The sequence below is a fragment of the Portunus trituberculatus genome, chromosome 18, assembly GCF_017591435.1.
Source record: "Portunus trituberculatus isolate SZX2019 chromosome 18, ASM1759143v1, whole genome shotgun sequence".
Classification (NCBI taxonomy): domain Eukaryota; kingdom Metazoa; phylum Arthropoda; class Malacostraca; order Decapoda; family Portunidae; genus Portunus; species Portunus trituberculatus.
The window spans coordinates 19,821,719-19,839,589 of record NC_059272.1 but is presented as its reverse complement, the minus strand read 5'-3'; the positions used below and the strand labels follow the sequence as shown (position 1 = coordinate 19,839,589).

General features: G+C 43.3%; 1 long non-coding RNA gene across 1 annotated transcript in view; it reads right to left on the bottom strand.

The window, feature by feature from the left end:
* LOC123505807 overlaps window positions 1–17,195 on the bottom strand; it is a 49,914-nt gene extending 32,719 nt beyond the window's left edge. The window contains exon 1 of the long non-coding RNA XR_006675261.1: window positions 16,922–17,195. This is a non-coding gene — a long non-coding RNA (uncharacterized LOC123505807). The remainder of the gene's footprint in view (window positions 1–16,921) is intronic.
* Window positions 17,196–17,871: the final 676 nt, after the last annotated feature.

Here is a 17,871-nt window from a genome sequence, read left to right as displayed (position 1 = left end):
CACCACCACCACCACCACCAGTACCAGCACCACCACCAACACCACCACCACCACCACCACCACCACCACCAGCAGGAGCCAGGAGCAATATTTTCCAGGCGAGGCAAACACGCAGATGGAACACGTACGAGTATTTCTTTTCATCTTTCACTTTTTTCCACACCCGACGCGTGCCTGGTCTGCCTCCACCACGCCTGTATCACCGCACCACCCTTGACCCACATCCCGCCCCGCTATTTATGCATTGTTAGTGTCCGGAAGGCGGTGGGTGGTAGGGAGTGGGCGGTGTTTCTTGCCTTTCCGGTAGCAGGGGATCAGATGCAGCTGGCTTGTTACGTCTCCTTATCCCCAGGATGTCACTATGTCACCTGCCCTGGCTGAGATAAATTGTACGTTGCCAAAAAACGAATTGGCTAACTCTTCTTTCCCTTTTATTATTTTTCTTTCTTTAGGGAAGGGAGAGGAAAGGTTCTAATTGACATTTATTTAATCTTCAGTTTTTTTTTACTTGGTCTGACAAGCGAAAAGAAACAGAAAACGGGATTATACGAGATGGCATACCCGCAGATTCTTGGATAGCTGGCTGGCTGGCGGGGAGGTTCCTCATGATATACTACATTGTTCTTTTAGTGGTTTCTCTTTAACGTAATTCTCTAATCCGTGGACAATAGCAAGTCCCAACGCAACTCTTAAACTATTCTCGGCACTTTGACGATTTTGAATTTCTTCCTAACCCCTTCGATACTGAGACACATTTCACCATGATTTTTTGGGTATGATTAGACGATTTTATTTACATTAGAAGACTCTATGGAGGTCAGAAGATTAATGGCCAGAGTCTTCACTATTTTAATGCCCACATAAATTTTTGAACCAGTATAAATTCACCAAATAGTAAACAGAGTGAATATGAAAACGCGGCATGGTACTGAAAGGGTTAATAATTCTGGTTCCTTACTTCGACTGCATTAAAGAGGCTGTAATGAAATCCACAAAAGGGTTGGAGCTTGACAAGAATTCTACATCATGAACGAAAAAAAAAAAAAATAAGAATTAGATTATCGTCGATCCTAAAACATCCTAAAAAAAAAAATCTTTCTTCTTCATCTAACTCCTCTAAAGAAACAACCTGACGTGACGTGACGTGACATAACCTACCGTAAACTGATCTGAGCCTGCCCGCCAAACTAGCTCCTCCAATGCCTGGCCTAACAAAGAAAGGAAAAGTATGAAGGAAAGCATGGAAGAATAATGATAAAAGCATAAAAAGTGAATAAAACATGGAATACTCAAATTGGATAGAATTGAAATACATACGCGAATCTAAATGAAAAAAAAAGACGAATGCAATAGAAAAAAAAAGGATAATGCACGAAAGTATGTATAGGAAGAGGAAGAATGGAAACTAGATAAGCAAAGATAAACGAAAAATCATAAATGTGAGAGAAAATATAAAAATGAAAGATAAAAGATAAATAAAGTGAGAGAAAAGAATGGAAACAGCAAAGAGGAGGAGGAGGAGGAGGAGGAATACAATGAAGATAATGAACAGGATGAAGAAGATGAGGAAAACAAAGGAGGAGGAGGAGGAGGAGGAGGAGGAGGAGGAGGAGGAGGAGGAGGAGGAGGAACGCACGCGATGTAAGTTGAGCAAGTAAGTTATTGTGGCCATTAATCTTCCAAGTTTTGTCTTTTTGCTTATTAGGGAGCCTCGCCACTTCTCTCTCTGCAAATGTTGATGCTGCAGCGACCACCGAGACTTGTGCGGGACTGACTTGAAATTATTATGCTTTTGATTCTCTCTCTCTCTCTCTGGCATTGAAATTTTCCTTCTTTCACCGTGCTCTATTTGTCTGTCTGTGTCTGTCTGTCTGTCACTCTGCCAGCAAAGGCCAAGTTTTCAACGAAAGGTACGATTTTTCATAAACCAACTAATGTGTACCTCTTGTTTTCGAGAAAGTGTGTGTCAGGCACATGAAAATATTGAGAGGGTGCGTAAAACTGATCCGTCTGTCCTTAAATCTCAACACTGTTATAGACTCAGGATATGTGTTTTCGACCTTTTAGTGACGCGCACTTTTTTTTTTTTTTTTCAAGGAGAGCTACCGAGACGTTTCCAGATAAAAAAAAAAAAAAAATGTCAAGCTAAACGTTACTTCTGAAGGTGTAGGGTCAAGGGCGCCATCCCTCGCTGCCACAACAGCGTAACATGAATAACAGAACAGATAAAAGGCTATGTTTTCGCCCGGGATCGAACCGGGGACCTTGCGCGTGTGAGGCGCACGTGATAACCACTACACTACGAAAACGATGAAGAACATCGTACTAAAAATAATTCGGTAACAACTGTATTAACTATTATTACTACTACTACTACTACTGTTACTACTACTCCTCAACAAGACATACCGAAACTCAAGACTAAGACTCCTTTTCTTTACTCTGAGTTGCCCTTGGCCAACTTTCCCTTTTTACATAAAGACACCACATTCAATTCCCACACCTACCAGTGTCTACTCTGCCTGATGAGCAGTTCCTCCAGACGCTTTGTACATTATCACAATGTCCTCTTTACACTCTCACTACTTAGCTCAACCCTCGTCCCTCTTGATGAGATAGGAAAGTAAGCGTGGGCAGAGTTATTAGTAGCGCAGGTGAAGCACAATACCTACCTGTGTTACCTACTGATTAAAAGGTTGTTCCTGTGTGTCTGGGGGCGGGATGAGGGCTATATATGGGCAAGAGAGGTACTTATGTAACACGATGAAGGCGACGAAAGTGAAGCAGGAGACGAATGCAACAACAGCAACACCACCAATACTACTACTACTACTACTACTACTACTACTACTACTACACTACTACTACTAGACGATAACTAAGATGAAGACGAAGAAAAAGAAAACAAAGAAGAAAAAGATGACGAAAACTGAGATGAGGACGAACATGAAGACCACCACCACCATAACCACAGCCACCACCGTCACCACCACCACCACCACTAACAACAACAACAACAACAACAACAACAACACCTCACTCAACCTCTCCTCTTCATTCCCTTCACCTGAAAACAAACTGAATCGTGATGGCAAACATTGACAGAGAGAGAGAGAGAGAGAGAGAGAGAGAGAGAGAGAGAGAGAGAGAGAGAGAGAGAGAGAGAGAGAGAGAGAGAGAAGAAGCGTTCACACAGTCATCGCGGGAAAGATACGGCGGGGCGCGACTCGCAATGTTTCGTTATCGAGGCGAGCAAATTCGATCAACAAATATCGGAGTGTGTGGATAACGACGCTGAATTATGGAAAACGAAGACTATACTCGTTCATATTTATTTTGCGGCTGTGGTGTTGGTGGTGGGGGAGGCAGCGGCGGCAGTAGTGGTGGTGGTGGTGAGCGAGACCCATTCACCCCCTCTCTTTCTCTCTCTCTCTGGGCCAAGGTCTCAGTATGGAAGAGAGCAAATTGTCACCCCCAAGAGACTAATTCCATAACACATTTCATGGTTTTGTTTACGAATGTTTCTCGCTTGGACGCGCCCTGTGTTGAGCAAATATGTTTCGCTTGCTGCATTGTGCTGTGTTTGGGTGTGTTGTGCGTTGTGTTGTGCGTGTGTTGTGTTGTGTTTGGGCGTGTTTTAGGTACTTGGTGGTGGTTTGTTGAGGTGGGTTTTTCTTGGACTGTTTCATTGTGTTCTGTTTGTGTTGTTCTTGTGTTGTGTTGAGTTTGGATGTGTTGTAGTTAGTTGGTTGTTTTGTGTTGTGGTGTGTTATGTTTTGGACTGTGTTTGGATGTGTTATGGTGTGCTTGGATTGTTCTGTTCTTGTGTTGTGTTGTGTTTGGGGGTGTTCTAAGTACTTGGTTGTTTTTTTTGTGGTGTGTTCTGCATGGACTGTGATTGGGTGTGTTGTGTTGTGTTGAGTTTAGGCTGTGTTGCTGTTACTTGGTTGTGTTGTTGTGGTGTGGTGTGTTCTGCTTGGACTGTGTTTGAGTGTGGTGGTGTATTGTAGTTACTTGGTTGTGTTGTGTTGTATTGCGTTTGGGTGTGTTGTAGTTACTTGGTTGTATTGTGTTTTGCTTGTTCTGCGTTTAGGTGTGTTGTGCATTGTGTTGTGTTGTGTTGTGTTGTAGTTATTTGGTTGTGCTGAGTTGTGTTATGCTTGAAGTGTGTTGTGTTGTGTTGTGCTTCGTTGTGATGTGTTGTGCTCAGGTCGTGTTTCATTGTGCTGTGTGTTGTGTTGTTTTCCGCTGTTTTGTGTTGTAAAATAGTCTAGGTTATAAGGCTCGGTGTGAAAGTTGCTTTGGTCTTGTCATGTGCAAAACTGTCATGTGTTCTTTTTTCCTTCTGTGCATGCAAGTTTTTTTTTTCTCCTTTTTCACACGTACGATTTTATTTCCCTTTTTGGTCATAATTTTCCCTTTCTTCTTCTTAATCCCTTCAGTACTGGGACGCATTTTTAACATGGGTTTGGGCATTAGACAATTTCATTCACATTAGAAAGGGTTTATGGAGATTAGAGGATTAATGGCTAGAATCCTCACTATTTTAATCTCCACATAAGTTTCTGAAGCTGTATAAAATCACTAAGTAGTAAGCAGAATGAATATGAAAACGCGTTAATTTAGATTTCAACGAAAGGTGTGTGTCACGTATTTGTTTATTCATCGTAGTAGCATCTTTCACCATCGTGTCCGACCTAGGCTTAAGCAAAAGTTGGTCAGTAGCGGTATGATAACGTCACGATGAGGGCAAATTCATACTTTAGGTACAGTCACGCTCATGTCACGGTTTGCTCTCGCTTTTTCATACATTTTTATTTTGATTATTTATTCATGTATTTTCCTCCTGGCTTTTCTTTTTCTAAATCCAAAACTTGCCTTTCCATTCTTTTTTTTTTTTTCTGTATCGAGAGGGGAATAGATCGAGAGGGATGGAGAGGTAACGAAATTCAGAAATAAAGTAAAAAAAAATGAATCGCAGGAAAAATATGAAACACACACACACACACACACACACACACACACACACACACACACACACAAGGGGTAACGTCATTCATTTAACAAAATCAGAATTGCAGCAACACTAGAAGAAGAAAATACTGGAAAACAAGCAAACTCACACCTGTATCTTGATTTTACAGGTGTAGCAATGAAAATGAGAAGAGAGGGAGAGAGGAGAGAAAAGAGGAAAGAAGAGTGACGGCAAGGGAGGGGAGGGAGGGAGGGAGGGAGGGAAGGAGGAAGGGATGGAGGGAGGGAGAGGAGGAGGGATGGAGGGAGGAAGGATGGAGGAGGAGAGGAGGGAGGAGGAGGAGGAGGGAGGAGGGAGGAGAGGAGGAGGGAGAGAAGGGAGGGAGGTAGTGGTGGTGATGCAGGATGGGAAAATAACATTTCTACACGCGTGCTTATTTGCGTGTGAAAGCGTTTGATGTTAAAAAGAGAAAATTGTGTTCACTTTATTTTAGTTCGCAGTGGTGTGTAGCCAGTAACATTTTAGGGACAGGTAAATAGTGCGATTACACACACACACACACACACACACACACACACACACACACACACACACACACACACACACACACACACACACACACACACACACACACCGCCAACGAAAAGACACGTATCGTTACTGATGGTAGATGGAAAGGCTCCCTGTTGCACGAGGCTTGAAGAGAGGGAGGGAAGGAGGGAGAGAAGGAGGAAGGATGGATGGAGGGAGGTAAGGAGGGAAGGAAGGAAGGAGGGAGGAGGGGAGGAGGGTAGGAAAGAGGGAGGTAAAGAGGGAAAAGGGAGGAGGGAGGAGGGAGGGAGGGAGGGATGGAGATAGGAAGTTGAGGAAGTTGAGGGATGGAGGGAGAAGCAATGGCCGGCCTAAGGAGTGTGCTGGCCTTGAGATAGACACACATCATAGCGGATAAGGAAAGAATGATTGATGTTAGTGTTGTTTTATTCACAGATGACTAAAGTAAATGAGTACAAACAGACAGTGACAAAGGAGAAGCAGTGTTAATCCTTTCACTGCGAAGTACAACAGTTCACAACACTTCAATGTATTGAATCTTTATGTGCAAGTACTATAAGGAAAGGTATGAAAAAAGCTGTACATTTTGCAATTCTTAGGCAATACAATGCGTGCTGGTGGCTGTAGAGCAAGAACAGATGTCTTAGAATGGTGATTATTTAAAGAGATGAGCCATATAGCAGTTAAAGGGTTAAGCCCCACACACACACACACACACACACACATTTGGGGTATTGGCATTTCCTTTAGTGACAACAAGCAGGCTCAGTCAAGTGCTTCTCATTTCCGTGTTCACAAATGTTCCTGCGACTCGATATTCTTTACTTCACTTTGTGGGCACGTGCTAGTAAACTTTTTTTTTTTTTTTTTTTTTTGGTTTTTGGCGTCTCGTGGCGTTCATTTCGTCTCTTGCTAGTTTGAGTTTCGTCTCGTTATATTTTTAGTCGCTTTTTTCTTTTATGTTATTTTTGACATTATTTACTTTTGATAATTTTTTATTTACTAACTCTCTTCCTTTCCTGATTCTATTTCTTCTTATTTTTCACTTTGTTTTATTATCATTTTTCTTGAGTTACTATTAATTTGTTTGGTAGGTCTTTTTATTTAAATTTTTCCTTTATTTTTTATAGCTTTTTGTTTTTATTCACTTTTTTTTGGTTGAGGATTTTCATTTTTGCATTTTTCTTTTGTTTAATAGTTTTTAAGTTTTACTATTAATTTTTTTGGTGGGGGCTTTTCAGTTTTATATTTCTCCTTTGTTTTTATTATTTTTCTTGTTTTTGTATTTTTTTTAGTTTTTTTTAATCTATTTTTTTTTATTTGTCACTTCTATTTATTATTTTTTTGGGTGGGGCTTTTCAATTTAATATTTTCTTCCTTTGTTTTTATTTTTTTCTTTCGTTTTCGTTTATTCTTTTTGGGTGGGAGCTTTTTAATTTCATATTTTCTCCTTTGTTTTCTTTTTGTTCTTCCATCAGATGTTCTTTGACCTCATGCTCTTCTGCAACAGGTTCTTCCACAACAGCTTCTTCATTAGTAATAGATTCTTGCACCACAAATTCTCCCATTGCAATTTCTCCCACAAGCTGTTCTTCCATGATATTTAAATCCACAAGATCTTCTTCAATGATAGTCACTTGCACAAAACATTCCTCAATAACAATTTCTTCCAGAAAACTTTCTTCCATGACAGTGTCTTCCAGGCAATCTTCTTCAATGACCATTACTTCCACAAAATGTTGTTCAGTTACAATTTCTTCCACAAACTCGTATTCTTCCTTGACCATTTCTTCTGCAAAATATTCAGTTGCTTCCATACATTCATCCACAACAGACTCATTCCAAGTCTGTTCCTCCATGGCACATTCTGCCTGGAAGAGTTCTTCGCTGAGGGCGTCCCGCCCTCGCTTCTTGCGTTTAAAGAATCGCAGGATGGCGTGGATGAAGGCGCAGCACCCAGCCTTGTTGGACTTCTCTCGCTTGGTTTTGTTCATTGTTCCTGGCTGTGATGAGTTGGCTTCTTTCTGTGCAGTGATTGCTGCGACTGTTTGTTTCTCTCCGCCGACGGCTGTGATCGCCTGAGTGTCGGTGTTAAGTCAAAGAGTTATAGAGTGTAGGGTCGGGAGCAGGTAGAGCAAGGTGATATTTAACATGAATTGGGGCACCCAAAGAGCCGCGTGGCAGGAGCTTGGAGTTAACAGCCCAGGACTGCTTGGAGTGACGGCTGTGATTGGTTGGCGGGGATTCTGGACAGTGATTGGCTGGTGTGGTGGATGCTGGACAGTGATTGGCTGGCGTGGCGAGGCCATGAACAATGGTAACGTAATGACAGTGGGCCGGCAGACGCTGGAGCCTTCACCGAGACCAAGACAATGAGCTGTTTCACGAAAATGTGTCCGCGGTGTGCGCAGCTTGTATGGGAAAATCTGATTAATGACATGCCCCCCTCGTCTGTCTGTCTGTCTGTCTGTCTGTATGTCCGCTTGCTTATCTGTCTATCTGTCTAGTGCAACAGCAAGAAAGCAAAATCAAAACCATATAGATAACACCAATGGAAGTATATCCCTGCATTGTAGCAACAGTAGTAGTAGTAGTAGTAGTAGTAGTAGTAGTAGTAGTAGTGGTGGTGGTGGTGGTGGTGGTGGTGGTGGTGGTGGTGGTGGTGGTGGTGGTGGTGGTAGTAGTAGTATTAGTAGTGGTAATAGTAGAATTATTATTATTCTAATAGCAGTAGCAGTAGTAGTAATAATAGTACTAGTAGTAGTAGTAACAATAATATTAAAAAGTAGTAGTAGTAGTAGTAGTAGTAGTAGTAGTAGTAGTAGTAGTAGTAGTAGTAGTAGTAGTAGTAGTAGTAGTAGTAGTAGTAGTAGTAGTAGTAGTAGTAAAGTATAATAAAAATATCAGTAATTTCAAAATAACTAATAACAACTGCCTCGCCTCGTCCCTCTTCTTTATTTTCTTTCCCTTTACTCATCAAGAATAAGTTGTTTTTCTTCCCTACATCTTCCTCTTTCACTCTTATTCTTTGCAGTTCTATCGCTATTTTATTCCTTCATTTCACTGTCTTCCCCGCCCCGTCAGCTTCCAATATGCCCCGCCCCGCCCCGGATCTCTCCGCAGTGAAGCCTTAATCTTAATCCTGCGTCGCCGAGGAATAATCGAGAGGAAACTTTGACCAAGAAATTCGCTTAGGCTCCGTGGATAGTTTTTGAAGTTTAATTTTTTCCCCCATTCACGAGGAAAAATGGGTGAAATATCTGGCGGCGTTGAGATTAATGGCGCTGGTGGCGGTTGCGGCGTCAAGGTGCACTACTATTACCTCGGTCTTGGTCTTGGTATTGGTCTGAGGTTGGCATTTTGAAGTAGTCTGGTCTCTCATAAGGCCTATTTTCAACTGATAAATGCCAAAGTGTAGACCTGACGATTTCATGCAGTTTCAATTTTTTTTCTAATGTTTAACGGGTTCTCCTAAGGTTTTTTTTCTATTAATGCAAAAACCAGTTAGATTATTCCTAAGATCAGCAAAACTCCTTTAACTCCTTCGTTACTGCCACACGTTTTTTACCTTGAAATTTGTGTACGATTAGGTGGTGGTGGCGGTGGTGGCGGTGGTGGTGGTGGTGGTGGTGGTGATGGTAGTGGTGGTGGTGATGGTGGTGGTAGTAGTGATGGTGAGCACACAACACCTAGGATTAATATTGAACTTAACAAAATCCCCCACACGCGGGTTAACAGATTACGTAAAGTTTGGACAGATTACTTTCAACATTACTGATTACTAAACTTTGCCTGAACTGGAGATGAATACAAATGTTTTATGGACGCCTTAACGCGAAATGCTGCTGTTGCTGCTGCTGCTGCCGAGCCAGATAATGCAAACCTACAGCGGGATGACTAATGAACAAAGTTATGAGATTAATGCAATAAATAATAGGAAGCCTCGGAGATTATTTGAGATTCCGCCATGTATTTCTCTAGCACACACGCACGCACGCACGCACACACACACACACGCACTATAAACTGAATGAAAGATATAAATTGTACTCTCAAACGTTTCTGTACCTCACTTTGATTCTAAACAGGATAAAATATAAGGCAACACACAAACACAAACACAAACACACACACACACACACACACACACACACACACACACACACACACACGACTGACTTCGAAATTGTATTGGTAAACATTTCCGCTCCTCGCCTTACCTTCCTAACACGCTAAGATACAAGTTACTAAGGTTCTCACGAGTGTTTTCATGCTTCTTTTTTTTTAGACCGTTTGCTATGGGCTTAGATGCCGATGATCACAGGTTTTTATGAATTCAATCCTTCAACTGCAACATCCGACACTTCACAACACTATATCTACTGCACAAAATTCTTACAAGCACACGAGTGGAAGGAAATGGAGAGATAAGATGAGTAGGTTTTACGATATCTAGCCGGCATGATGTAAAAAAAAAAAAAATGCCTGTTGAACGACAAACAAAGCATCATGAATCGTTTGTGAGTGAAAACCCCGAAAAAGATAAATTGAAAAGCAACCCATAACATTACTGGTTAAAAAAAAATTCAGCCTTTGAAAAAAACTCCTGATGAAAAAGCAGTGTCAAGAATGATATACGAGTGTAAAGAACCAAGAAAAACCGTAAGTAACAAGGAATTCACAACACCAATACAAAAAAACGGAAAAGAGAGACCCATGAGAATGCGACTAATTCTCTGCAATCTTTAATAATAATCTTAGCGGTGAAGCGGAGTTTTATACGAGAATCTGTCCCTGAGCTTCAGTCACCCTTCAGAATAGCCGGCCAAGCGTATAGAAAACGTGATGGATCGGGAAGTGACACAAAGAGAAGGTTGATCCGTGCACCTCGGTACCTCCATAGAGAGAGAGAGAGATTATCCTGTGGGTTAATCCTGGATCCTCTGTAAACACCGCCAGGATGAAAGAGTGCAGACACGTGCAGTTATTGTCCATGCGAGGGAAAAGGTGTGAGGTAGTGCACATAGAAGTAGTGTGGTGTGAGGAAATGTGTTAACCTTTGTTTTGTGGAGGTGATGATAGTGAAGTGTTAAATGTGTGGAATGAAAAGTAAAAAAAAAAGCGATTGTGATAATGTTAGTAGTAAAAGTAAAAGTGTGAAAAAAGGTAGTTTACATTACAAGCTAAAGGTCAGAAAAAAAATAACATGCTTATCTATAATTTAATATATATCGTTTGGTCAGAAAAAAAAAAAAATAGCATGCTTATCTCTAATTCAGAATAGTTTAGTCATTCATGTAGGAATATATATAATGCAATATCATGTCCTGTTGTTTAATCATTCAAGGGACAGCAGCGTCAGCCTGTCAGCCACCACAAATACCACAACTGTCCCGTGGCTGTTGCATCACCGCACTGAAGGAACAGACAACGCTGGCCATTAGATGAAAAAGGGATTGCTTTACACTTTCTTGGAGAGAGCATGAGGAAACACTCGTAACCCAGACCTTCTTAGTTCTTTTGTAACCACATGTGCATGTATGTATGTACTATTGTTCAATCTTCTAGTTCATTGTTTGATTTCATTTTTATATGTTCTGAAAGCTTTTTTGTAGAACATGTCAGGGCTTTCTTAAAATCTCTAATAACACTACTTTGCGCCAGCTACTGTTACATACTATTTGATAACACTTGTTGCCCTAACCCATTCTGTACTAGGACACTAAGACATTTTTCCTTGAGATTTGTATACCATTAGACTATTCTATTAACAATAGGAAGGGTCTATGGAGGTCAGAATATTAATGGCCAGAGTCTTCATTATTTCAATCCCCAACATGAGTTTCTGAAGCTGTATAAAATCACCAAATAGTAACCAGAATGAATATGGAAACGCGTCATGGTGCTTAAGGGACTCATTATGGTATAACATAAAAGTATAACGTGTTTTCGCCCGGGATCGAACCGGGGACCTTGCGCGTGTGAGGCGCACGTGATAACCACTACACTACGAAAACGATATGCAAGTAAAAGTCTTAAATAAAAAAATCCAACAAAACTTTAATCTAATCTAATTTTAATTGCAATATTTCTCTTCTCCCTCCTAATTTTCACTCCACCCCAAACACCCACCTAAACAACCACTCTCTCCCCCTTCCCATTCCAGCCTCCACTCGCATCACCTTCACTCACTAACCACCCACCCATTCATCCATCCATCCCACCAACAACCTTCATACTCTAATTAATCCACTCACCATACCTTACATCCTGAGGCCCAAACTCGTCCAGTCTGTAGCCCAGCCTTTAATAAACACAGTCTTTGCCACTCCAATCCAGCCCCGCCCCGCAGCTTGTGTTTGCTTGCTGTGGTTCATTAAAAGACGCCACAAGGAAGTAGGATCGCGGTGTGAGTTTATTTCCCTCGAGAGATGAGTGCTGGGTGTCTTAGCAAGGAGGAGGAGGAGGAGGGGAGACAAGATTATGAAGATTATGAACAACAACAAGGACGATGGCAATAACAAAAGAATAATGAAGGAAAACTTATGAAGGAGAAGAAAGAAATGAGACAAAGAAGAAAAAAAAAAGTAAGAAGAAAGACAGATAGCAAAAGGAGGAGGAGGAGGAGGAGGAGGAGGACGAATAGAACAGAGGACAAACCGCAATAAACAACAAAAAAAAAAAAAAAAGGATAAATAAAAGATAAAACATGAGGAAGATCAAAGGAAGGGGAAAGAAAAAAAAATGAGAAAGAGAAAGGGGAGACATTATAGAAGATGAGAGAAAAGAGGGGAAAAATAGGCTTAAGTGATGACAAAAGATAAAAATAAGGAAGAGGATATAAAGAAAACGAAGAGAAAAGAAAACAAGAAAGGAACGATAGATGAGAGAGAGAGAGAGAGAGAGAGAGAGAGAGAGAGAGAGAGAGAGAGAGAGAGAGAGAGAGAGAGCGGGGGGGGGGGCATTACAGAACAGAAGCATCGTGCATCTTTCCTGCCTGTCCTCGTTCCCATGTTAGTTTACGACTTACAATAACACTTTCTTTGTTGATCTTGTCTACTAGATGGAGGAGAGAGAGAGAGAGAGAGAGAGAGAGAGAGAGAGAGAGAGAGAGAGAGAGAGAGAGAGAGAGAGAGAATGTAAAAGAAATCAAACAAAAACGACGACGACGACAAAGAACGAGAAAAAGAATAAGAAAAAAAAAAAAAAGCTGGGTGGAAGAAAAATGATTAAAAGTCGAGATAGGATCGAAGGAAGGCAAGAGGAAGGAAAGGAAACACGAAAAACACGAAACACGAAAGGCAGACGGAAAAAGGAATTAGAGAACGAGAAGGAAGTTAGTTCAATTACAGGTCTGGCTGGGCGGGGAGGCGAAAATAGCCCAGGAAATGTTTCGGTAAGCAATGGTTATGCGAGAAAACGACCTGCAGTTGAGAGAGAGAGAGAGAGAGAGAGAGAGAGAGAGAGAGAGAGAGAGAGAGAGAGAGAGAGAGTGTGTCCCCTAGGTTATTGACTCATCCACACGCAACATTTTAGACACCCATAACATTTCACATCCCATCACTCCACCACCACTGAGGGATCAAAGAAAACGGGCCGCAGCACAATACCATCCGGCACTTCCTCCTCGCCTCTCCTCTGACTAGCAATTTTCCAGGTCAGAGAACCGTCCAGGAGACAGCAGTGGAGATATTAGCGTTTGACATCAGTTGTAGGAAGGATTACGAGAAAAAAATGATTGAACAGAAGGCTAAATTAAAAGAATAAAAAAAAGACGAGTAAAAAAAGAATAATTCAAAGAAGAAGAATTAAAAGAATTGAAAGAAGAGGGAGAATTAAAAAGAATTAAAAAGACGAAAAAAATAAAAAGAATTAAAAAGAAAATAATTAAAAGAAGAAAAATTAAAAAGAGAATTAAAAGAAGAAGAAAAATTAATCTCTACTGTCTACCATAAACTAATTCCACGCATTCTACACCTCAATATTGTCCCTACAAGTTTCCCCCTTCCTCTTCTTTGTCTACGTTTCCTCCCAACCTTTCCCCACCACTTCCACCTCCCCATTCCCTATTGCTGCCTCGCTGCACACACCCACAATCACGCACACAATCAGACAGTCAGCAAAGCCACACAAAGCCTGCCTCCTTGCACTATCCTACGCGCCTCGTCTCCTAATATACACAAGACTTGAGAATCTTCACTCCCTGGAGAAATTAAGCTACATGTGGACACTCTGCATCTCCTTTCTCCTCCTCCTCCTCCTCTTCAACCCAAGCGTTACCAAAATAGACTAATGCGCAGACCAACACACAAAGATCAGTTCGGTGTCTCCTCAGGTCCATCTCTGCACAAATCCCCCACAGCTCTCGCCTCACGGTACTGCTTGGTCTTCATAAACGCCACACACTTCCCAAGTAATGGCCGTCAGACAAGGAACAAAGGAAGGAATGGGATGCATATGGGATAAGGCTTAGTGGAGATAGAGGAGGACGGGAATAGAGGAGAGTGAGTAAATAATGTCTTTGTTTTCCTCTTCCTCCCCTTCCCCCTACTTCATCGACTTCTTCCTTGGTTCAATAAATTCAATTAATCTCAACGTAAAAAGTGAAACAAGAGAACAAATCAATGGGGCAGCAGTGCAGCACTCTGAAGGTGTGTGCCCACCTGGAGGTGGTGGGCCAGTGTGGCGGCGCCGACCGCCTCACCCTCTGTCTGCCCCGCAGCAGAGGGAAGGGCCGGCGCCTGCTGGGGGAGTTCAGCTTCCCCAGCGCGGGGAACGGGGCAGGCCAGCACAGGTCTGCCCACAGGATCTTGGTGGCCGTTGGCCGGGTCGCCAAGAAAAACGGCGCCACGCCCGTCAGGGTGGACATCCTGGCGGGAGCGTCTCTCGTGGCCCGCCGTGAGATCCCGCTGGCTGACCTGCTGGCGGGACTCCAAGCAAACAGGATCGGGCGCCGCTCTGCGCTCTTCTTCAGCCTCAAGGCTGGGGATGCAGCAGGCGGTGCTTCCGGGGCCCAAGACCAAGCCCCAGTCGCCGTGTTCTACAGCAGAAGGCTCCTGGACGAGCCAAAGAATATCAAGGAGGACAAGCAGGAGCAACCAAAAACTATGCAGCACGCCAGCCTGCCCCCCCAGGCTGGTGACATCCAGCTCATCCTGCCACCATATGCTGTGTACACAAACACCGGAACCAGCCTGATCACCGAGGTCACATACTGTGTCCTCACCCCCAAGGTCACCCTGATGGACCTTGGGGATGCCCGGAGATGGGCCGTTCCCCAGGCCCAGCCCCGGCAGGAAATGGAAAGCATTCCTCAGGCTGGCGAGACTAGCCTGACACAAGAGGTCGTACACCGTGACCTCGGAGATGGCCAAAGATGGGCTGCTCCCCAGACCCAGCCTTCCCAGGATATGGGCCATACTTCTCAGGCTAACGAGACCACCGAGGTCGTACACCGTGACCTCGGGGATGGCGTGAGGTGGGCCGCTCCCCAGGTCCAGCTCCGTCACAGGAGGGGAGAGCCCAGTGGGAGGTCCTCTGTTATCTTGCAACCTTCCATTCTGTCCCTCTCTGAGCAGGGGAAGGATATCTCGCTGGGTGGTAGGGGCCTAGTGAACAGCCTGCTGCGGTGTGCGCAGGCCATGGCCTTTACCTTAGTTATGTACCACGTGACCCTAGAGTGGTTCTGAGTCTACTGCCACGCAGCACCACTACACTACTCCACACCGACCACCACTCATGGAGTCACCACACTGTCACCTCCACACAGACCACCACCCATTACACTTGCAGGTGGTGGCTGGTGACACACTCGTAGTCTCTAGGTTAGATTAGGTTAGGTTAGGCTAGGCTAGGATAGGATAGGATAGGATAGGATAGGTTAGGTTAGGATAGGATAGGTTAGGTTAGGTTAGGATAGGTTAGGTTAGGTTAGGTTAGGTTAGGTTAGGATAGGATAGGATAGGTTAGGTTAGGTTAGGTTAGGTCTCTCACTCTCTATTAAAAAAAAAAAGTAAAAGCCCTTCCTCCTCCTCTTCGCTGTCTTTTTCTTAATTTATCTCATTGTTTGTATCTACTCTGCTTAGCTTTACATAATCCTAATTACCATCACCATTATCACCCTATGAAAGGAGGCAGTCTGGCAATCTGTCACCACTCACTAACAACGACAATCAGGTGCAAATCTACCCGAAGATCTGTCTATGAGCTCTGAGCTCGCTCCGTAATGGGGAAGACTGGCTGGGTGACCAGCAGGTGACCAAGGAGGTGAAATCAGCAGGTTAATTGTATGAAGCTTATATCTACTTATCGAACACGAGCCGTCTTAATCAACTACGCCATCCAGCCCCGAATAACTTAGAATGTAGTACGGATAAAAGATGATGTTTTTAACCCCTTCAGTACCATTTATTCTGCTTACTATTTGACGATTTCAAACAGCTTCAGAAACTTATGAGGGGGAATAAAATAGTGAAGACTCTGGCCATTAATCTTCTGACCTCCATAAACCCTTCTTAAGATAAACAAAATCGTGAAATCGTACTCAAACCTCAAAACAATAATGCGTTCCAGTACTGAAGGGGTTAAAAGAATGATTAGGAGTGAAAGGGTTAACACCTACTACACTGATTACACTGAAGAGTCAGACAACACAACACACCACGCGTATACTAGTTATCACCATCCCTCACTTCTCAATCTCAGTAACGAGTATTTCTAACCGCCGCCACAAGGCCTAAGTGTTTCCTCCTATGCACCCCATCACTCTATCCCCCATAACCCTCCCATCCCCCACATCCTCCCATTCCCCCTAACCCTTCCAGCTCTGAGCGGCCCCATAACCCATACCATCTGTCAGGCCTCGTGCTCCCACAATCCCTGAGCCAACAAGGGTATGGAAATGGAGGGAATGGAGGAAAAACGCCACACGGGTCGTTGCCTCAGTGCCAGTTTTAGAAGCTTGTGGAAATTGTAGTTCTAAGCGTTATAGGAATTAATGGCGTTGGTGGTGGTGGTGGTAGTGGTGGTGGTTGTAGTAGTAGAAGTGTTAACAGTAAGTGGAATAGCAGCAATCACAGCACCATTACCATCACAACAGTCCGCGCCACACTGCCACTGCGCCGCCTCCCCCCAATCACGGCTATAGTCAAGCAATCTACCAACGAAACACAATTCCCAGCTTATGTGTCTCCCTTAGGCGACAATCTCCGTTCACAGAGGCAAACACTTACACTACACAAGCTTATACACACACACACGGACCTTCCACCTAACACACACACACGGCTGCCATTATTCCCCAAGCCCCCCCATCAGGACACGCTGCCACGCTGCCCACGTCTCATGCAAGGACACATAAGATGAGCAGGATACATAAATCACACTTGTACTCACTCGAGCCGCCCATCAACCCTCGGCAATACTCGTCCACGTGAAGAAACAAAAATATATGACAGCACAATGCAGTCTCTCCGCCTCCTCTTTCGTCATGCCTTGGTCCTTCCCACAGCCGGCCGTTCAGACAGGCTCGTGCGCAGAGAGACAAAGAGGATGAACTGCGCAGGGTTGTCACGTGATCTGGGGTTTCGGTATCTCTTGCTCTACCGGCTCCGATGTTAGGTGAAAAAATGGTTGTAGTTCTTTAAATTAGTCAATAAATGCGTCTGTTTATCTGTTTCTACTACTACTACTACTACTACAACTACTACTATTACTACTACTACTTCCTTCATCCCCGAACAAGTGAAGCAATCGAGCGAGCCAATGAACGAATCTCAATATCGTTCATCGCAATTTCCGCATCACTCCATCTCTTCCTTCTCCTCCTCCTCCTCCTCTTCCTTCCAAGCTCTGCACTCAATTACATTCACTCGTCTCCAATTATCAGAACACACCGCCTCCGATTATAAGAAGAGGGTACCGATGGAAAAAGACTCGATTGAAACAGCAGCGGTTTGGAATGTCTTGTTGATTCGAACCACCGGAGGGATTTGCATGTGTGTACTCGGTGTATGGCTAAGGATGATGGATGTACTCTGCTATAAATGTGTCCTTTGATTCTCTTCATACTCCCTATCCAGCGTGTGTGCCTCGTACGTGTGTTGTTTGCTATGTATGTATTTATTGATGAGAATGTGGTCTACCATTTTGTGTTTCGGAGTTTAGCAGAGAGAGAGAGAGAGAGAGAGAGAGAGAGAGAGAGAGAGAGAGAGAGACCTAGCCTAATCATAACCGTACATCTATAAATTCCAGTGTTCATTAATTTAGTGGCAACACTTCATCATTCTCTCTCTCTCTCTCTCTCTCTCTCTCTCTCTCTCTCTCTCTCTCTCAAATATCTTCCT